The sequence below is a fragment of the Phyllobates terribilis genome, unplaced genomic scaffold (assembly GCF_046119375.1).
Source record: "Phyllobates terribilis strain yellow unplaced genomic scaffold, ASM4611937v1 Scaffold_9__5_contigs__length_417890890, whole genome shotgun sequence".
NCBI classification, from domain to species: Eukaryota; Metazoa; Chordata; class Amphibia; order Anura; family Dendrobatidae; genus Phyllobates; species Phyllobates terribilis.
The window spans coordinates 133,369,426-133,390,164 of record NW_027362769.1 but is presented as its reverse complement, the minus strand read 5'-3'; the positions used below and the strand labels follow the sequence as shown (position 1 = coordinate 133,390,164).

At 43.4% G+C, this 20,739-nt stretch overlaps 1 protein-coding gene across 6 annotated transcripts in view; it reads right to left on the bottom strand.

The window, feature by feature from the left end:
- The window catches only part of COBLL1 (cordon-bleu WH2 repeat protein like 1), a 148,383-nt gene that overhangs the window by 46,296 nt on the left and 81,348 nt on the right, over nt 1-20,739 (bottom strand). Inside the window, exon 2 of one of the 6 annotated variants that reach the window (XM_073647042.1) lies at nt 2,638-2,711. The exons of the other annotated variants lie outside the window; for them this stretch is intronic. The gene's annotated coding sequence lies outside the window, so the exon portion shown is untranslated. The remainder of the gene's footprint in view (nt 1-2,637; nt 2,712-20,739) is intronic. 6 annotated transcript variants of the gene reach the window in all.

The window sequence follows — 20,739 nt, the reverse complement described above, 5'->3', positions numbered from 1 at the left end:
ACGCAATGTGTGAACATAGCCTTAGCAGAGTTTTGCTAAATTGTGTTTATTTAAAGCTTCTACCTCTTATCTTGGCATATCGGAAAAGTAAGGAAGGACGCATCTGTAGTAAGGACAAGATGTTGTGTGAAACCTAAAATCCAAGAAGATAGCAGCATTTGTCTGGATTCCAAAAATCAGATCCAAAGCCGTGAAGTGCCGCAACAGCATCTAACAAATGAGGAGCATCTGATAATTTCATTATATTCAGGAGCTGTTATTTCAGCATCATCCTACGCTGCAAGTTTCAAGCTGAAGTTACATTTTAAAAGGGGATATCGGTTTAGAACAATTCCATTCTGTTAAAATGGTCCCTCAAGTATTAGCTAATTAGAGAGTGTCCCACCAGAGGGATACTCACCAATAAACTGTAATCCAGGGAAGGGTGGAACGTGACAATAATTGTTCAATTTTCCAACAGTGTCACAAGAGTGAACATTAGGCGTACACATTTCACATTGAAATAAATAGGTTGTCTGTGTAATACATGGGCATGCGTAGTCCTCCAGGGAGAGGGAAACTCTTTCTAGGGTTCTACACTCCTCAACTCTGAAATTGCAGCACCAAGATAGGAAAGTTGTGGAGTTATAGGAATCACAGAATGGATAGACATGATAATGATATGCAAATGATGAATAATTTAAGCCAGTTTAAAAAAAAATAAATCAATAAAATCTTTATTTATTCAGTACAGAGTTTGAGCTCCATGTGCACAAGATACAGCACTTACAGCTTTCACTACCATCAATAAAGTTATAAATGGTTATCTGAGGAATGGCGCCCTGAATGTACTTGTGAAAATCATCAAGATCCGCTGCTGGCAGCTTTTTTTGTAATAGCTGACCAATGAGGTCTCAGATGTGCTCAATGGAAGATAAGTCCGGAGATGCTGCAGGCACGTTTAGGTCACATAGGCTGCTCATATAGTAGCACAAGCAACATGCAGCCTGACGTTGTTGTGTTGAAAAACGGCTCCTGGGACTCTCTGGAGAAATGGCCATACCACTGGGTTCCACGATTGATCCATTCTGTATTGCAAGTGAAATTGGACATCTCATACCGAGCCCAAAGCATCAACCAATGTCTACACAAATCATCAGAATGCATTTGCACAGCATTGGGATATGAGCCAGATGTCCACCTCACGTGAGAGTGTCACAGGAGCAGTTTTTCACACAGTACAATGTCAGGCTCAAGTAACTCATGCAACTGTGAGCAATTTGTATGGCCTAAACATGTTACCATGGTCTGCAGGGTATCTGGTCTTTTTTTCCTATTAAGCACATCTGTACAACATTGGTCAGCAATTGCATAGAGAGCTGCCAGCAGAGGATATTGATGATTTCCGTGGCCAAGTGCATTCAGTATGACGGAACATTCCTCAGACAACTATTAATAATCTCACTGATAGCAGCCAAGGTGAGTAGATGCAGGGATTTTTGCATCTGGTGCTCATACTTTATACTGAATAAATAGAGCTATTTGGAAAAATTTTGTTTCAATTTTTATAGGTCATTAGCATGGCTGTTGATCCTGTGATTTTCATAATTCCACTAAATTCCCTTCTTGATGTTGCAATTTCAATGTTCAGGTGTATATATATATAGGAGGGACAGCTTTTTTTTTTTTCTTTAAAGAGGATCTGTCATTTGACTTCAAAATGTAATTTTTTTTTTAACCTGGTGTAAATGCCGCGATTCTCCTAAATCCTGAGTTGTTTTTCTTTTTGTTCCTGCTCCTTCCATTCTTGATATTTAGCCTTCTCTTATCGTTATGCAAGTCTGGTCTCTTTAACCGACTGAGTGTGGTCCTCAAAAACTCCCCCATAGGGAACAGTTGAAGAAAACAACCAATTGACTAACAAGACTACATTTACATGCAAGGAAGAAAGGGCCACATCTCATGAATGGAGAGGTGCAAGAACAAAAGAAAGACCGACAGATTCAGGAGAACAGCGGCATTTACAACAGGTAAAGAAAAATTGCTCAATTATGGCAAAAAACACAAATTCTCTTTAACTCCTTCCTCGGAGGATATTTGGGAATAGGTTTTTTTTTTTTTTTTTTTTTTTTTTTTTTTAAAGCAAATCAACATACGCAAGAAAACATGATCTTTATTAACATCTACCTGTAGATTTTATGAACAAATAGCAGGGTACAGTCTAGAGAAAAAGCTAGATTCCACTTTATGCACCCAAAATAGCAGATAACAGAGGAGGCATAACATTTTACCTTATTTTACAATGCCCTTTGGCTCGGGTCCACATGTTAGTAATTTGTGCACTGCAAAATTACTTGTTGGTTGAGGTTTAGGTCATGTTTAATGAAGGGAAGAAATGGGTGTGTGTGGGGGAGAGGTGGGGGGGACATCAAGTGATTTGGATCCTTTCCAACCAAGTTGACATGCTTCAAGTAAAGCGATCAGAATTTGTGCTGTGATTCAAAGCAGACACACAATGTGGAGTGATCAGAAGCAAAGAGAAAACCACCTTTATAACTGGCATCTCTTAACCTTCTGGAAAAGACACTTCATCTTTATGCTACGACAATGCAAGCCGTCTTGTATACACCAACTGCATCTAGAAAAAAAATCACTAACCCTGTTTTCCAGTGTCTCTGAGACTCAAAGAGGGCAGCACTCTCAGAGAGTAGGTTATTCTCCAGGATTGCCCCCTGTAACACAACAGTTTCTTATCTTAATAAGCCAGTAGTCTACATTTGTTAAGCGAAGAGAAATACACTATTGTGTTGACTTGTGAATGTATGTATATTTCTGTGGCTGGTCAAGAAGGACCTACTATTATGTGTATAAACCTGAATGTTGATTTCTCTTTGTCTGAAAACAATGTTTGCTACTATGCTAATTTCATATTATACTGAAGCCAGCTAGATGTTGATTTACAAGAGCCCCCTGCTATACCAACTATGTAAATTGATTAAATGCTCAAACGATGAGACCTGAGCCCTGTGGAATAATACCCTCCCTAATCCTTGACCTGTGGATGTGTAAATGAAAGGACAACTGTAACTATTTAAGGGACATATGCCTCTGTAGCAGTCAGAATTGGAAGAGAGAATCAAAGATCAGTCAGACTCTTCATAACATCAGATTGTCAACATGGCTTTATCCAGAGAGACACAGATTTGGATTCTACATGATTCCGGCCTAAGGGTACACGGCCCTAACTGGAAGGATATGGAAAGATACAGATCTTCTCCACTGACCATCAAAGAACCAATGGATACATTTGGTTCTCCAGGTTGGGACGATGAAGTCACCTGGCCCCATGGATATGTTGTTTGGGGTTGCCAGGTAGAATCCTCCAATCGCCTGGAACCCATGGAGACATTTGAAGAAGCCAGATTGGGACCAGCTGGTCATCTAGCCCCATGGGAACTCTCGGAGAGGCCAGGGTGGAACCCTCTGGTCTCCTGGCCTTGTACCTCGATGGACTGCCAGCTTCCTAAGCTTGCCGCTACCTCCTCTATGTGGGGGCCCACCAAAAGCAGGGGGGGGGGGGGGGGGGGGACACTGGTTAAGGTAGGTGGTCCTGGAAGTCCCAAAGTTGCAGCTGCTCTATTCTTGGCAGACCAGCGGAAGGGATCGACTGTGTAATTTTGCACCATCTTAGGTATTTGCTGGGAAGGTTTTAGATGTTACTAATTGCTGGTGATTCAATAAATTATTGCCACACTGTTTACCATCACTCTGTGTTGTCTGAGTAGTGCTCTGCCCACGGAAGACCCAGTGTCTTCACACCCCCATTAATTGGTCGTTTAGTTATGCCAGGCCAGCAGAGGTTGATTTATGCCCATGCTACCAGCTCTGTCATACAGATGTGCCTCACTTACCTTTTCTACGAATAAGGAATCAAGAGACAATCTGTACACAGGCTTTATGGGCTCATAGACCATCTATTGTACCCGTGCACCACTTTGTGCTCATGTAACAGTACAGCGCTTCTTCCTGCTCAGCAGTGCACTGAAGAGTGGTATTCTGAGCAATCAGTGGGAGTACAAGTACCTGGACCCCCACAGATTTGCAGGATATAGTAGGAAAGGAAAATACACTGCTCAAAAAGTTAAAGGGAACACTTAAACAACAGAATATAACTCCAAGTAAATCAAACTTCTGTGAAATCAAACTGTCCACTTAGGAAGCAACACTGATTGCCAATCAATTTCACATGCTGTTGTGCAAATGGAATAGACAATAGATGGAAATTAATGGCAATTATCAAGACAACCTCAATAAAGGAGTGTTTCTGCAGGTGGGGACCACAGACCACATCTCAGTACCAATGCTTTCTGGCTGATGTTTTGGTCACTTTTGAATGTTGGTTGTGCTTTCACACTCGTGGTAGCATGAGACGGACTCTACAACCCACAGAAGTTGCTCAGGTAGTGCAGCTCATCCAGGATGGCACATCAATGCGAGCTGTGGCAAGAAGGCTTGCTGTGTCGGCCAGCGTAGCGTCCAGAGGCTGCAGGCGCTACCAGGATACAGGCCAGTACACCAGGAGACGTAGAGGGGGCCGTAGGAGGGCAACAACCCAGCAGCAGGACCGCTACCTCTGCCTTTGTGCAAGGAGGAACAGGAGGAGCACTGCCAGAGGCCTGCAAAATGACCTCCAGCAGTCCACAAATGTGCATGTGTCTTCACAAACTGTTAGAAACAGACTCCATGAGGGTGGTATGAGGGCCTGACGTCCACAGATGGGGGTTGTGCTCACAGCCCAACAGCGTGCAGGACGCTTGTCATTTTCCACAGAACACCAGGATTGGCAAAGTCGCCACTGGCGCCCTGTGCTCTTCACAGATGAAAGCAGGTTCACATTGAGCACATGTGACAGATGCCGGAGTCCGGAGAGGCCGTGGAGAGCGATCTGCTGCCTGCAACATCATTCAGCATGACCGGTTTGGCAGTGGGTCAGTAATGGTGTGGGGTGGCATTTCTTTGTAGGGCCGCTCAGCACTCCATGTGCTCGCCAGAGGTAGCCTGACTGCCATTAGGTACAGAGATGAAATCCTCAAACCCCTTGTGTGACCATATGCTGGTGCGGTTGGCCCTGGGTTCCTCCTAATGCAGGACAATGCCAGACCTCATGAGGCTGGAGTGTGTCAGCAGTTCCTGCAAGATGAAGGCATTGAAGCTATGAACTGGCCCACCCGTTCCCCAGACCAGAATCCGATTAAACACATCATGTCTCGCTCCATCCACCACATCCACCATCCACGTCTCGCTCCATTGCACCACAGACTGTCCAGGAGTTGGGGGATGCTTTAGTCCAGGTCTGGGAGGAGATCCCACAGGAGACCATCCGCAACCTCATCAGGAGCATGCCCAGGCATTGTAGGGAGGTCATACAGGCACGTAGAGGCCACACACAATACTGAGCCCCATTTTGACTTGTTTTAAGGACATTACATCAAAGTTGGATCAGCCTGTACTGTGTTTTTCCACTTTAATTTTGGGGGCAATTCCAAATCCAGGCCTCCATTGGTTAATAAATTTGATTTCTATTGATGATTTTTGTGTGATTTTGTTGTCAGCGCATTCAACTCTGTACAGAACAAAGTATTCAATGACAATATTTCATTCATTCAGATCTAGGATGTGTTATTTGAATGTTCCCTTTATTTTTTTGAGCAGTGTATATTAATGTGATTGTCCATTACCTAGACATCCCAGTTTTACAATGAAGTACAACATACTGACCTGTCTATTGGGTTGCTTCACTCTGACTTTCCTACAACGAGTATCAGACAAGCAAAATAAGTAAGAGTACAGCAACCCAATAGCAGCCGCTGATTGACTGTAGGGCTCACGTGGCATAGCAATGACACAAACTCCGGCAGACATGTCGCCAACATCACTGGAAAGTCACCAATGCAGGAGGGGAGTTTGTGTTATTTTATTTTTTTTTAAAAGCATGAACAGCAGGGTGTGAAACCCATTTATTATTTTGTGATTTTTTTTTTGTGAAGTTTAAACCATAATGTCTTGATATCCTCAAATGAGCAGACTGTTAATATTAGTACAGTTTAATTAAATTAGTGATATGCGTTAAGTAAACAAAGCCGACCAACTTAATGCCCTGCTAATGTGTAAAGTAAACAATGCCTTACCTACTCAATGCCCCATCAATGTGTTAAGTAAACAATGCCTGGCAAATTCAACCTTTCTCTGCTGTTTATTTTTTCATGATCTCATAAAGTGGGTACGGAAAGTATTCAGACCCCTTTAAATTTTTCAATCTTTGTTTCATTGCAGCCATTTGGTAAATTCTAAAAAGTTCATTTTTTTCTCATTAAAGTACACTCTGCACCCCATCTTGACTGAAAAAAACAGAAACGTAGAATTTTTTGCAAATTTATTATAAAAGAAAAACTGAAATATCACATGGTATTCAGACCCTTTGCTCAGAAACTCATATTTAAGTCACATGCTGTCCATTTCCTTGTGATCCTCCTTGAGATGGTTCTACTCCTTCATTGGAGTCCAGTTGTGTTTAATTAAACTGATAGGACTTGATTCGGAAAGGCACACACCTGTCTATATAAGACCTCACAGCTCACAGTGCATGTCAGACCAAATGAGAATCATGAGCTCAAAAGGAACAGTCCAAGGAGCTCAGAGACAGAATTGTGGCAAGGCACATATCAAGCCAAGGTTACAAAAGAATTTCTGCAATACTCAAAGCTCCTAAGAGCACAGTGGCCTCCATAATCCTTAAATGGAAGAAGTTTGGGACCACCAGAAGTCTTCCTAGACCTGGCCGTCCAGCCAAACTGAGTAATCGTGGGAGAAGAGCCTTGGTGAGAGAGGTAAAGAAAAACCCCAAGATTACTGTGGCTGAGCTCCAGAGACGCAGTAGGGAGATGGGAGAAAGTTCCAAAGTAAACTATAACTGCAGCCTCCACCAGTCGGGCCTTTATGGCAAAGTGGCCCAACGAAAGCCTCTCTTCAGTGCAAGATATATGAAAGCCTGCATAGAGTTTGCTCCAAAACACATGAAGGACTCCCAGAAGATAGAACTTTTTGGTGCTAATTCTAAGCGGCATGTGTGGAGAAAACCAGTCACTAGTGTTGAGCGAGTATGTTCTGTCGGAGTATGCTCAGGCCGAGCTCCGAGTATTTATAGCTGCTTGGTGATATGGTTGAATCGCTCCCGTGTGCATGATTTGCAACTGTTTGACAGTTTTATTACATGTGAGGAATGTGTAAGAAATAGACATTCCTCACATGTAATAAAACCGTCAAACAGTTGCAAATCATGCACACGGGAACGATTCAACCACATCACCGAGCAGCTGTAAATACTCGGAGCTCGGCCAAGCATAATCGGCAAAAGGGTTAATAGAACATACTCGCTCAACACTACCAGTCACTGCTCATCACCTGCCCAATACAATCCCAACAGTGAAAAATGGTGGTGGCAGCATCATGCTACGGGGGTGTTTTTCAGCTACAGGGAGAGGATGACTGGTTGCAATTGAAGGAAACATGAATGCGGCCAAGTACAGAGATATCCTGGATGAAAACCTCTTCCAGAGTGCTCTGGACCTCAGACTTGGCCAAAGGTTCACCTTCCAACAAGACAATGACCCCAAGCACACAGCTAAAATAACAAAGGAGTGGCTTCAGAACAACTCTGTGACCATTCTTGACTGGCCCAGCCAGAGCCCTGACCTAAACCCAATTGAGCATCTCTGGAGAGACCTGAAAATGGCTGTCCACCAACGTTCACCATCCAACCTGACGGAAGTGGAGAGGATCTGCAAGGAAGAATGGCAGAGGATCCCCAAATCCAGGTGTGAAAAAATTGTTGCATCATTCCCAAGAAGGCTCATGGCTGCACTAGCTCAAAAGGGGGCTTCTACTCAATACTGAGCAAAGGGTCTGAATACTTATGACCATGTGATATTTCAGTTTTTCTTTTTTGAAGAAATTTGAAAAAATTTCTACATTTGTTTTTTTCAGTCAAGATGGGGTGCAGAGTGTACTTTAATGAAAAAAAAATGAACTTTTTAGAATTTACCAAATGGCTGCAATGAAACAAAGAGTGAAAAATTTAAAGGGGTCTGAGCCTCTCTCATACTTTGCACTGACGAGGGCCAACAACCCGAAACACCGTGTCTGCAAACTGAGATTCTGATTTGGCTTTTATCTCAAGTCATATTGCACAACTCATTAAAAGGGTTGATCGTGACTTGTAGGATTGCTGCTTCCAATAGGTGGCACTATAGAGTTCAAGTCCTCTTTTTCTCTGAAGAGGCAATTTACATATTAGACATAAAAAAAAAAAAAACCTCTCCTAAATAATGTGGTCAAATTGCCCTTTTTTTTTTGCAAAAATGTTTTAGGATTTCACATACATCTCGCATTGGTAGCCTTACACCTTGTTTTGGTCATACTTGCAAGGCGCAAAGATGAACTTTGGGATCTTGACAAACACCGCAAAAAATAAATAAATAAATAAATAAAAAATAATCAGCAAAACCTGCATATTGGTGCACATTTTGACTGCCAAGAGATCAGGTTCTAGCTACAGAAAAAAACAGCACAAAAGCAATGTGTGAACATAGCCTAAATATACAGTACAGACCAAAAGTTTGGACATAATTTCTGTATTTTCATGACTATGAAAATCGTACATTCACACTGAAGGCATCAAAACTATGAATTAACACATGTGGAATTATATTCTTAACAAAAAAGTGTGAAACAACTGAAAATAGGTCTTATATTCTAGGTTCTTCAAAGTAGCCACCTTTTGTTTTGATGACTACTTTGCACACTCTTGGCATTCTCTTGATGAGCTTCAAGAGGTAGTCACCGGAAATGGTCTTCCAACAATCTTGAGGGAGTTCCCAGAGATGCTTAGCACTTGTTGGCCCTTTTGCCTTCACTCTGCGGCCCAGCTCACCCCAAACTATCTCGATTGGGTTCAGGTCTGGTGACTGTGGAGGCCAGGTCATCTGGCGTAGTCCCCCATCACTCTCCTCCTTGGTCAAATAGCCCTTACACAGCCTGGAGGTGTGTTTGGGGTCATTGTACTGTTGAAAAATAAATGATGGTCCAACTAAAAGCAAAGCGGATGGAATAGCATGCCGCTGCAAGATTCTGTGGTAGCCATGCTGGTTCAGTATGCCTTCAATTTTGAATAAATCCCCAACAGTGTCACCAGCAAAGCACCCCCACACCATCACACCTCCTCCTCGGTGGGAACCAGGCATGTAGAGTCCATCCGTTCACCTTTTCTGCGTCGCACAAAGACACGGTGGTTGGAAACAAAGATCTCAAATTTGGACTCATCAGACCAAAGCACAGATTTCCACTGGTCTAATGTCCATTCCTTGTGTTCTTTAGCCCAAACAAGTCTCTTCTGCTTGTTGCCTGTCCTTAGCAGTGGTTTCCTAGCAGCTATTTTACCATGAAGGCCTGCTGCACAAAGTCTCCTCTTAACAGTTGTTGTAGAGATGTGTCTACTACTAGAACTCTGTGTGGCATTAACCTGGTCTCTAATCTGAGCTGCTGTTAACCTGCGATTTCTGAGGCTGGTGACCCAGATAAACTTATCCTCAGAAGCAGAGGTGACTCTTGGTCTTCCTTTCCTGGGGCAGTCCTCATGTGAGCCAGCTTCTTTGTAGCGCTTGATGGTTTTTGCAACTGCACTTGGGGACACTTTCAAAGTTTGCACAATTTTTCGGACTGACTGACCTTCATTTCTTAAAGTAATGATGGCCACTCGTCTTTCTTTACTTAGAATTTGTATTATGGCAAGAAAAAAGCAGCTAACAGTCTATTCAGTAGGACTATCAGCTGTGTATCCACCTGACTTCTGCACAACACAACTGATGGTCCCAACCCCATTTATAAGGCAAGAAATCCCACTTATTAAACCTGACAGGGCACACCTGTGAAGTGAAAACCATTTCCGGTGACTACCTCTTGAAGCTCATCAAGAGAATGCCAAGAGTGTGCAAAGCAGTCATCAAAGCAAAAGGTGGCTACTTTGAAGAACCTAGAATATAAGACATATTTTCAGTTGTTTCACACTTTTTTGTTAAGTATATAATTCCACATGTGTTAATTCATAGTTTTGATGCCTTCAGTGTGAATGTACAATTTTTAAAGTCATGAAAATACAAAAAAAAATCTTTAAATGAGAAGGTGTGTCCAAACTTTTGATCAGTACTGTACTTCCAAATGAACAGAATAATGGCTGTCAGAAGATCAAAGTTTTAGAATAGCCCACACATGAATCCTATTAATAATCTGTGGATGACCTGAAGAGGGCGCTATACACAGGACATGCCCTAGCAGTCTGACAGACTTTGAGCTACTGCAAGGAAGAGTGGGCAAAGATTTCCAATTCTAGATGTGCCATGCTATCTTAAATTCAAAGGGTACTTCAAAAAAAGTATTACTTTAAGGTTGTGCATATTTTTGCAACAACATTATTTTAGTTCTTTATCTTCTTTTTTTCACCTGAAAATATTTTAGTTTATTTTTCAATTGAATTGTTCATATCATAGGTGATATTAAAGGTGGAAAAGGTTCTCAAATTACTCTTCTTGATATGATATATATATTTTTTTTACATGACAAAAGCCTGGCATTTTAACATGGGTGCATAGACTTTTATATCCAATGTACATATACATAAATGCAAATTGCAAGCCTGCTGTCAGAGGAAATAAACGGCCCAACGAGGAAGAAAAAAAACCTTCCATTATTTAGTAAGTACTGGAATAATACTGTGCAGTGTTCCCGACACCTTGTAAAACCACAATACACCTTCAGGCAATTGGCAGGATCAGAAATCCGGTTTCTTTGACTTGATCCCCAATAGTCCTGCTTGATTTCCTTCCTGAAAACAAAAGTCTTCTTTTGTCTTAAAGCTGCCCTACACATTTATTTTAGCAGAGCTCCAATACACATCTATGGCCATTCAGGTCTATAGTCTAGTGATTATATCTATATACCTCTGTTCATTGCACACAAAGGCGGCAAGCCCAGAAAGAATACCCTGCAACCTGATCTGAAACAGATTCCTTTAAGCCTCTTGTAGCCACTGATAATAAAAAATGCCTTTCTCCTGGCATAGTGGAGGTGAAAGGCATGATCCTTATAGAGCCACGAAAAAGCTAACTAAACATGTTTTGCACAAGTATAATAGAGTTGCAATTTTGCGGCAAAAACATCGGAATTGCAGATAAGTCTCAGGCAGTCCAACACAGGAGTTGCAATGCAACACCATACTTAGATGTAATGTCGCAATGTGACACCACGATCTCAATGTCGCGCCACATGTCGCCTATGTGTACTATGTCTCTTGAGCACCACCACAGGAGAAATGAAGAATTACACTGTGCTTATTTAAATCAATGGATCTAAACAAAACAGGACAGAGTAGATTAGAGCGAGGGAAGCTCTTTGTCACTGCTCTCCACTCTTGCCAATATAAAAGGATCCAGAACAGAGACAGCCCCCTCTATTATCCAAGAATTACCTAATATGGTACATAAAAAATGACTTTTGGCCAAGCAACCCCTATAATATCCCTTTTAGCTGTGTTACTTCACATAGTACTGTGAACTCAGCCCGAAAGTACGATCATAGGCAACAAAAACATTTTTTGTCTTTCTTTTTACTTTTTTTTAATTAAGCACTACATATCCCAGTGAATGCTGGGATACTCAAATTAAGTGTCATCAGGGGGAAGAGGCTGTGGTCACTAATGCAGCCTATTCCCCCTCCCGGACACAAAGTGTCATCGGTGAGGCTCGTTTCAGGTACTGGGCTAATCCCTGTCTGATGTGCACAATGACAGTGCACGCTTTGCTGCCAGCTCAGATCAACAGTAATGAGCCAGTAATAGAGTGCATTGTTAGAATACCCCGCATGTAGAGACCAGCGCCGCCCCCGCAAGTGACGTCACTGGTCTCTGCACGCTGGATAATTTGACATCGCTCTGTTGGTGGCTCATTACTGTTGATCTCAGCCGGCAACAGAAAGCGCACTGTCATTGTGCTCATCATGTATGGACTAACCCAGCCCTGAAATGAGCGCCACGGATGATACTTCATTTCAAGGAGGGGGCTGGTGCTGTAGCAGTGACCGCAGCCACTGGCCCTGGATGACTCTTCTTTTGAGTATTCCAGCATGTACTGGAATTCTCAAACAAGGTGTCATCAGGAAGAAAGTGAAAAAAAAAATATAAAAAAGCATTTAGAGATAGGGAAGATTAGGGGAATTTTAATTAAAGTATACTGGAAATTAGATTATGAATCTAAATAGATAGGGATTTACGAGGAAAATCACTTTGGACCACCCCTTTAAAGCAACCCTCCACCTTGGCACTGAAAAATGACTACACATTTCTCATGTATAGTCCCTCTACTTGGTGCCCTCCATTTGCCCTCCTCTGCTAGGATCGACGTTTTGATCCTCCCGTTTGCAGTTTGGCCACTGCAGAGGCAAAGGGAATACAGTTGTAAATCCAATCTACGTCTTACCTGCCTTTCCTGTGCAGGTAGGGTTCAGACTTACCACTGCGGTGGCCTTCTCCGATGCAGAAGGACCGGAATGTTGGTCTCAGCAGAGGAGGAAGCGGGATGTAAGCGGAGGGCTCCCGGTAGGGTGATTATTCAAGACAAATACATAGTCACTTTTCAGTCCCAAGTTAGAGGGCCACGTTTAAGAGGCTGTCTGGTCCAAATCGATAAGTCTGCAGTCACTCTGTGTGACTGCAGACCCGTATGAATCCACCCAGCACACGCACTGTGCACTGTGGGGATTCGCCGGTTTCGGAGACTGGACTGGAGGGCATGTATGAGTTATATATACTCTTGTCCAGTGGGAGAAGCCTCGCCTCCATACACTTGTATGGAGTGAGGCTCGCATTCCAGTCGGCCAAGCCCATGTCTCTATAGATGGGGTGCGGTCTTGCTCAATACAAGTGTATGGAGCGAGGTCACATCCATAAGACGGGTCTGACCAGGAGTATGCAGAACTCATACATACCCGTCCGTTAGTGGCTCAGAAACAGGTGGATCCCCACAGTGCGTGTGCTGGGGGGGCGGGGGATTCACACAGAATGATTGCAGACTTATTGATTTGGACCGGACAACCGGCTCAGCTTCATTAATACGTATAACAGATACAAGATCCATCTCTAGTAGTAAAAAAAATTAAGTACAGATGTGTATACTGTCTGTCTATCTTCATCTGTACATTATTGACATACTTGTCTACATTATTACAACATGTACATAGACAGGTCAATATTAACTTATACAACATATACATACATATATACACTAGAGCCTATCAGACAAAAACCTGAGATAGAAGATGGAGATAGAGATATACACAAATATATATAGGTCTAACATTTATAAAAAAATACATTTATTGGCCTACTCCTCTTCATTTACACACTATATCCACGCACAAGTCTATTTTCACTAATACATTACACACATACACAGATCGACAGACGCGTCTTTGCAGGGGCGGACATACGACTGGTGCAACCACCAGGGGCCAAGAGGTAAGGGGCCATATACTGTTATTGCACAGCGGAGCTCTTCTGTCTGTCTTATACACACATACATACAAACATACATAGACACCATGTTCATTTATACATTAAATACACAGATGGCACAAGTGAGACAAATAAGGTTATAAAGGCATCTTCCAAGTATATACTAAGGCGATAGGATGGGAAAGTTTTTCCTGAGAACCACATAAAAAGCAGCAGACACTGACAGCTTTCCAGAAGATCATCAACTGAAGAAGGACGAGTTTTACGCTGCAAAGCCAAGTTCTTATATTATCAATATAGAAGTATTTAAAAACACATCACATGGTTGAATTCTGTCTCGACTCACACTTTAGACTATCTTCAGGCATTTTAAATCCCACACTTTACCACTTAAACTAGTAAAAAAAAAAAAGATTCTGTGAGTAAAAATGATATATAAAATTTGAATTGAAAACATATGACGATCCGGCTCACCATTATACAGATAGTTAAATGGCGCTTTCTTTACATCATAAAAATATTTTGAGTTATTTTAATGTTCCAGTCTAAAATGCACCAAGAACAAAGTACTGTAAACGCGACATTGTGAATCACATGGCCCCACGCTTCGCGAGCCTGAAACTTCCAAACTTCTTATGTTCTAACATTTTCCTTTTATATTGGTCTAAATTTATACCATATAGTAGACGCCATCGCGCTCAGCAGACTTGCAAAATCGAGCTTGTCACAATGCCACAGCCTGGCAGAAATTAGCCTTATATGTACTAGATTAAAAGTTTCCAAAATATGAGAACAGTAACAATATGGAGACCTCTGAATACAAGAAAGGATGTTTTAGGGTATGATCTCATCGCAGAAGACAGAAGTTACATTATCGTGAACCCATTTGTAAATTGTGACTTAAGAACATGTCTTTTTCAGGGAGTGCTATAGATATTCAGACCCCTATATTTAAAGGTTAAAAAAGGGGTCGTTGATTTTCCAAATACAGCACCACTTTTGTCCATGGGCTGTTTCTTGTATTGCAGCTTGTTCCTATGCAATAAAATAAAGTCAACCACAATACTAGACACAACCCATGGGCAGATGTAAGGGGGAAGACCAGGGTGTAAGTACTTTCAGAGCAAGGGTCCGGAACTGCCGGGGCCGTACCTCTTGCTGCAGGGGGAAGACAGACTGTAAGCAGAAAAGTCATGTGACAGGGAAGCAGGGGGTGTGTCGAGAGAGAGAGCTGGGAGGTCAGGTGACAGAGGGACTCCAGGTGTGACTAGCGGGAGGAAGAGACGAGTACGCTTTGCGCGGGAAAGCGGAGCTGGGTCCTGCTCAGCAGAGCAGCGCGAGAGGGTCCAGGCTCCTGGCTCCAGGACTGGGAGCAAGAGCCGAGTGCAGTGGACCGGAGGAGTCAAGCCGACTAGAGAAGAGATGCAGGGTCGGTGGAGCCGGGCACGTGAGGTGCCGTGTTATGGACTAGGGGCTCAGCGGGTAAAACCGGAGACCGCCCGCTGCCGCCAGAAGACAGAGCATTGTTTGGGCGGGGAAGCCTGAAAAAATCAACACCGGCATCAGCGTGCATCTGCCTTGTGAGGAGCGAGAGTCAGCTAAGTGGAAAAAAAACGTTGATTATAACTGGTTTGACTCTGCTACATCCAGTTAAACTGTGAACTGTCAGTGATAGACTCTTACCTGCTTTTCCCTTGTTTTTCCCCTGATACTCCCTGCGTGGAGATTTACCCTGATAGTCTAAACTTCCCCTGTTTATTAACCCCGTATTGGCTGCTCTGTGTTTCTGTGTCGCTGCATCTAAAGTACCTGTGTTACACAGACATGGTGGTGTTCCTAGCAAAACAGAAAACCCTTTTTTCTAGTTCTTGACAGCCTATTCAACTAACTAGGGGGAGACATGGCATTGTCATGGTTTTTACTTCATAAAGGCGGTTCTACAATGGTTACTATAACTGCCTCTTTAAAAAGGACCTTTCACCAAATGTTTCATGTTGAACTGGATACATGAGGTAATAGTGGCTGCAGCGCATAATTTTTTATTATTATTTCGTCTCTCTATTGTGGAGATAGCAATCAAAGTTCAAAATATTTGGCATCTAACGAGTTAAAAAAAGTTACGTCTACCTGGGTGTTATAAGACAGTTTACACTGGGGAGGTGTAATTTTTCTCCCTGTATGATGCAAACCAGTCATAAGCAGGCAGCAACACTCGATGAAAGAAGAACAAGCCCCAAAAAGAGCTGAGAGCCGGTTTATCAGTGTGTGAGATGTATTGCAGACAGTTTTGATCTCCTGGTCTAACCCCCTGTATGATTATTACACAGATGACTCACACCTTTCATATAAGGTCCCTGTGGGGAGATGGGCATCACAGCTGAGTTTACCTGTTTCACATTACAAACTCTTCTGTCAGCTTTCCTCCTCTCACAGTACAGTCACCTCTGCTGTTCTGTCCATCCCACACTGCCTTTCTGGGAATGTGCCACTAATCACAGGAATGTATGCTGTGCTCAAGGAAACTTGTAATCGCTCTGCAGTGAGATCAGAGCAGGCGGTCATTGCATCTCACACAGGGGTAGCCCAGAACAGACTGCTCCTGTGTGACATGTAATGACTGCCTGCTCTGATCTCACTGCAGAGCAACTACAAGTTGAGCAGAACAGTCATAAATGTGATATTGACATATCATTGGACGACAGTACAGTATAGCTGACTATGCAATGAAAGGAGGAGAGCTGAAAGAAGGGTTTGTAATGTGACACAGAAACTCAGCTGTGCTGTCCTTTCCCTCAAAAGGGACCTTATATGAAAGGTGCAAGTCATCTATACTCTCATCATGCATGAGGTTAGACCAGATCAGAACCATCTGTAATGCATCTCACACATTGAGAACTGTCTCTAAGCTATAGTGGTGGTGGCGAGTTCTTCTTTTGAGTATTGCTGCCTGCTTATGATTTGTCAGCATCATACAGGGAGAAGAAGTACAGGTTCTCAGTGAAAATTGTCTGATAACACCCACTTAAAAATTAACTCATTAGGTGCCAAATACTTTGATTGCTAATATCTCCACAACGGAGAGGTGAAATTAAAAAAAATAATTAAAATTTTACTCTACTCTGCAGCTACTATTACATCATGTGTCCAGTTCAACATAAAAAAATGGTGAAAGGTCCTCTTTAAAAAGGAGTACACTTTTGCAAATAATTACTTTCTCCAATTCATGTAAAATAAAAAAGTTCACAACTTTAAAGTGTTGATAAAAAATATATCATACTGTGTATGCAGCTCCTATGCAAACCTATGTGTCTTCACAGTTATAGATTATAAAGAAGCTTTGTGTAGTCTGATTCTGTAGTCATATTCCCTTCCGTCCTGTACTGCAAGATAACATACAGTATATCCAATAAGTTAAAAGAAGTAGGGAATATATTGAGGGGAAATACAGAATCAGACTACACAATTTGTTTGTAGCCTGTATCCTTGGGGACGCAGGTTTGTATTGGAGCTGGAGGTAAAAAAATATATATAGTTTAATATTTTTGTGCATGTGATCAACAATGTTGAAGACATACGTACTTAGTCTAGGGCAGGGGTCTGAAACTCAGCTGGGTATATGGGTCGCACACGGAAAAACATTCCATTTGGGGGGCCGCATTATTTGCATGACAAAGTGACATTTTTAGTGATAACATTTTATTTTCTATATACTTTTTGAACTGGTCCCCCACATTGCAGACATGATCCCCCATCCTGGTCCCCCACATTGCAGACATGATCCCCCATCCAGGTCCCCCACATTGCAGACATTGTTCCCCCGTCCCCCCCCAATACTGCGCACAGGGTCCCCCTTCCCCCCCCCCAATACTGCGCACAGGGTCCCCGTCCCCCCCCCCCCAATACTGCGCACAGGGTCCCGGTCCCCCCCCCCAATACTGCGCACAGGGTCCCCGTCCCCTCCCATACTGCGCACAGGGTCCCCGTCCCCCCCCCCAATACTGCGCACAGGGTCCCCGCCCCCCCCCCATACTGCGCACAGGGTCCCCGTCCCCCCCCCCATACTGCGCACAGGGTCCCCGTCCCCCCCCCCAATACTGCGCACAGGGTCCCCGTCCCCCCCCCCATACTGCGCACAGGGTCCCCGTCCCCTCCCATACTGCGCACAGGGTCCCCGTCCCCCCCCCCCCAATACTGCGCACAGGGTCCCCGTCCCCCCCCCCCCATACTGCGCACAGGGTCCCCGTCCCCCCCCCCCATACTGCGCACAGGGTCCCCCCCCCCCCCCCATACTGCGCACAGGGTCCCCGTCCCCCCCCCCCCAATACTGCGCACAGGGTCCCCCCCCCCCCCCAATACTGCGCACAGGGTCCCCGTCCCCCCCCCAATACTGCGCACAGGGTCCCCGTCCCCCCCCCCAATACTGCGCACAGGGTCCCCGTCCCCCCCCCCAATACTGCGCACAGGGTCCCCGTCCCCCCCCCCAATACTGCGCACAGGGTCCCCGTCCCCCCCCCCCAATACTGCGCACAGGTCCCCGTCCCCCCCCCATACTGCGCACAGGGTCCCCGTCCCCCCCCCCCCATACTGCGCACAGGGTCCCCGTCCCCCCCCCCCAATACTGCGCACAGGGTCCCCGTCCCCCCCCCCCAATACTGCGCACAGGGTCCCCGTCCCCCCCCCCCAATACTGCGCACAGGGTCCCCCCCCCCCCAATACTGCGCACAGGGTCCCCCCCCCCCCCCCCCAATACTGCGCACAGGTCCCCTGTGATGTATTTCACATGACAGAGAAGAAAAAAAAAAAAAGATTCTTCTCACCTGTCCTCCATTCCCTCGGCGTCCTTTCTGCACCTGTGGCCCGCAGACACATAGACCCCGTAACGATCACGTCTCTCTCCGGCAGCCGCCGACATCAACGCTGTAATGCAGTATATTGCCGCGCGGAGACCGGCTCTCTGCACAGCAATACCTGTGTCAGCCGCCGGCCTATCAGAGGCCATCAGCTGACATCTGCGCATGGCAGTGACGTCATACGCCGCTGCGCTGGGACGCAGTTGTCTGCTGGCCTCTGATAGGCCGGCGGCTGACACTGGTATTGCTGTGCAGAGAGCAGGTCTTCGCGCGGCAATACACTGAACTACAGCGCTGATGTCGGCAGCGGCTAGAGCGAGCCACGATCGTTACCGGGTCTATGTGCCTGCGGGCCGCGTGTTTGAGACCCCTGGTTTAGGATATCATTTGATCACATGTAACTTGGGCGAAGACTTTAACGTTTCCCTTTGGTAATAAAAAAAATAAATAAAAAAACTTATGTTGTATGCCACCATCATAAAACAATTTTACAGCAACTTTTGTGCAACAATATTGGAAAGTAATCATATAATGGCAAAAAAACTGGCATTAAATTTGTAGCAAAATTTGTCACAAGTTATATCATGCTCAAAATTAGTGACTTTTTGCTCTTTTGCACTAGCCCTGACACAAGTCCAAAAAAAAAGTTGCATCATATACCTCCAAAGAACAAAAAAAAACTTTTTTGTACATGTGCCATCACTTTGTGCTATACTTAATGAAAATAACATCCAATTGCAGATGATTGGCTTGAAAAAAAAAAAAAAAGTGAGTGTAATCACATGTCCACATTGCCCTTTCACTTCCTCCAGTTTCGCTTCTATCACATAAAAAAAAAAAAATCATGCTTTTTCATTTTTTTTTTTACATGTGGAGTTTGCTTCAGAGGCTTGTATAATTCCATCAGTATTAGAAATATTGGAACAGATCAGCCTTCAATATCCCTGCTATGACTGGACAATATTTCAGAAACACTTTCTTGCCAAGTAAAGAAAGTTAAAATAAAAGGGTTCATTTAAAAAAAAAAAAGTTACCATCTTGGGAAAAAAAAAAAAAAAAAGTCTATGCATTAAGGTGGGGTCATGGTGGCAGAAAACAAAATTGAAGAAACATTAGTCAGGAATGTCACTTCAGACTAATTGTCTTTAATGAACAACGGGGGGATGGTAGAGAAAAGTCGTCGTCTCCCCCCCCCCCCCCCCCCCCGAGATAGCAAAGTTATCCCAGCAAAGTTCACACAAACTGAAAGAAAAGACACGACTAATTGAGTCTAATACAACTCCCTGCTTATTTTAGGAAACTTTTGTTTACAAATGTTAAAATGGGCGTCCTCCGAAATCACTCCTATTATTTGAAGTTATTTTTAGATGAGAAGAAAGAAAAAAAAATACTAAAGACGCAAAGCAAGTTTAAAAATGGATGTGTAAAGTCTGTTCTGAAAGATGGCAATAGTTAGGTGCAGAAATAGAAAGGAAAATAAACATGGGACTAGTCAGAGCTCTGAAATCTAATATTCTCATCCAAGTATATACACAACAGCCTCTGTATTTTAGGACAGTTTCACACATAGGCATTATAATGTCCAGATTGATGCCACAACGACCATACACAAACACACCCCTGTGTATTCCAAGTGTAGTTATGTAAAACTTTGGGAGAGATCAGCTGCTTAAATGTGTCGAGAAATGGAAAAAAAAGAAAGAAAACAAACAAAAAAGAAGGACGGAATAAGAGGGTCGGAAAACAAAAGTAGTAAAAAGATGGAATGCTAATTGAAAGAAGAAAAACAGGAGAGGCAAACTGAAAAGGAAAGGAAATTAACTTTAACGTTCCTTTTTTTAAATCATGTGTTGTTATTGATTTTTGTTTAAGAAAATATATCAACACATCAAAAGGAATTCGTTTTTTCTTATAAGATCGTAAAAAAAAAAAGTTACTGCATTTTGCATTTCTTGCCAAACTGAAGTCAAATAAAAGAATAGATTCCATAAGAAAACCAGAGAGACAAGACATTTTGTATTGAGTTTTGATTTTGACAACCCTTAAGGCTTCAATGGTTACAACATTTACTGTCCTTACAAAAATATAGTTCTCAAAAGATGCAAACTAAAACTTTAGACCACGGCCCCAGTGGAGATTCTGTAACATGATTTTCCTTCTATTATGAGCTCCTAATAACACTTAAAGAAGTTGTCCACTACTTTTACATTGATGCCCCATCCGTAGTATAGGGCATCTATGTCTGATCAGCCGGGGTGCCGCACCGGGCACCTCCACCGAACAGCTGTTATC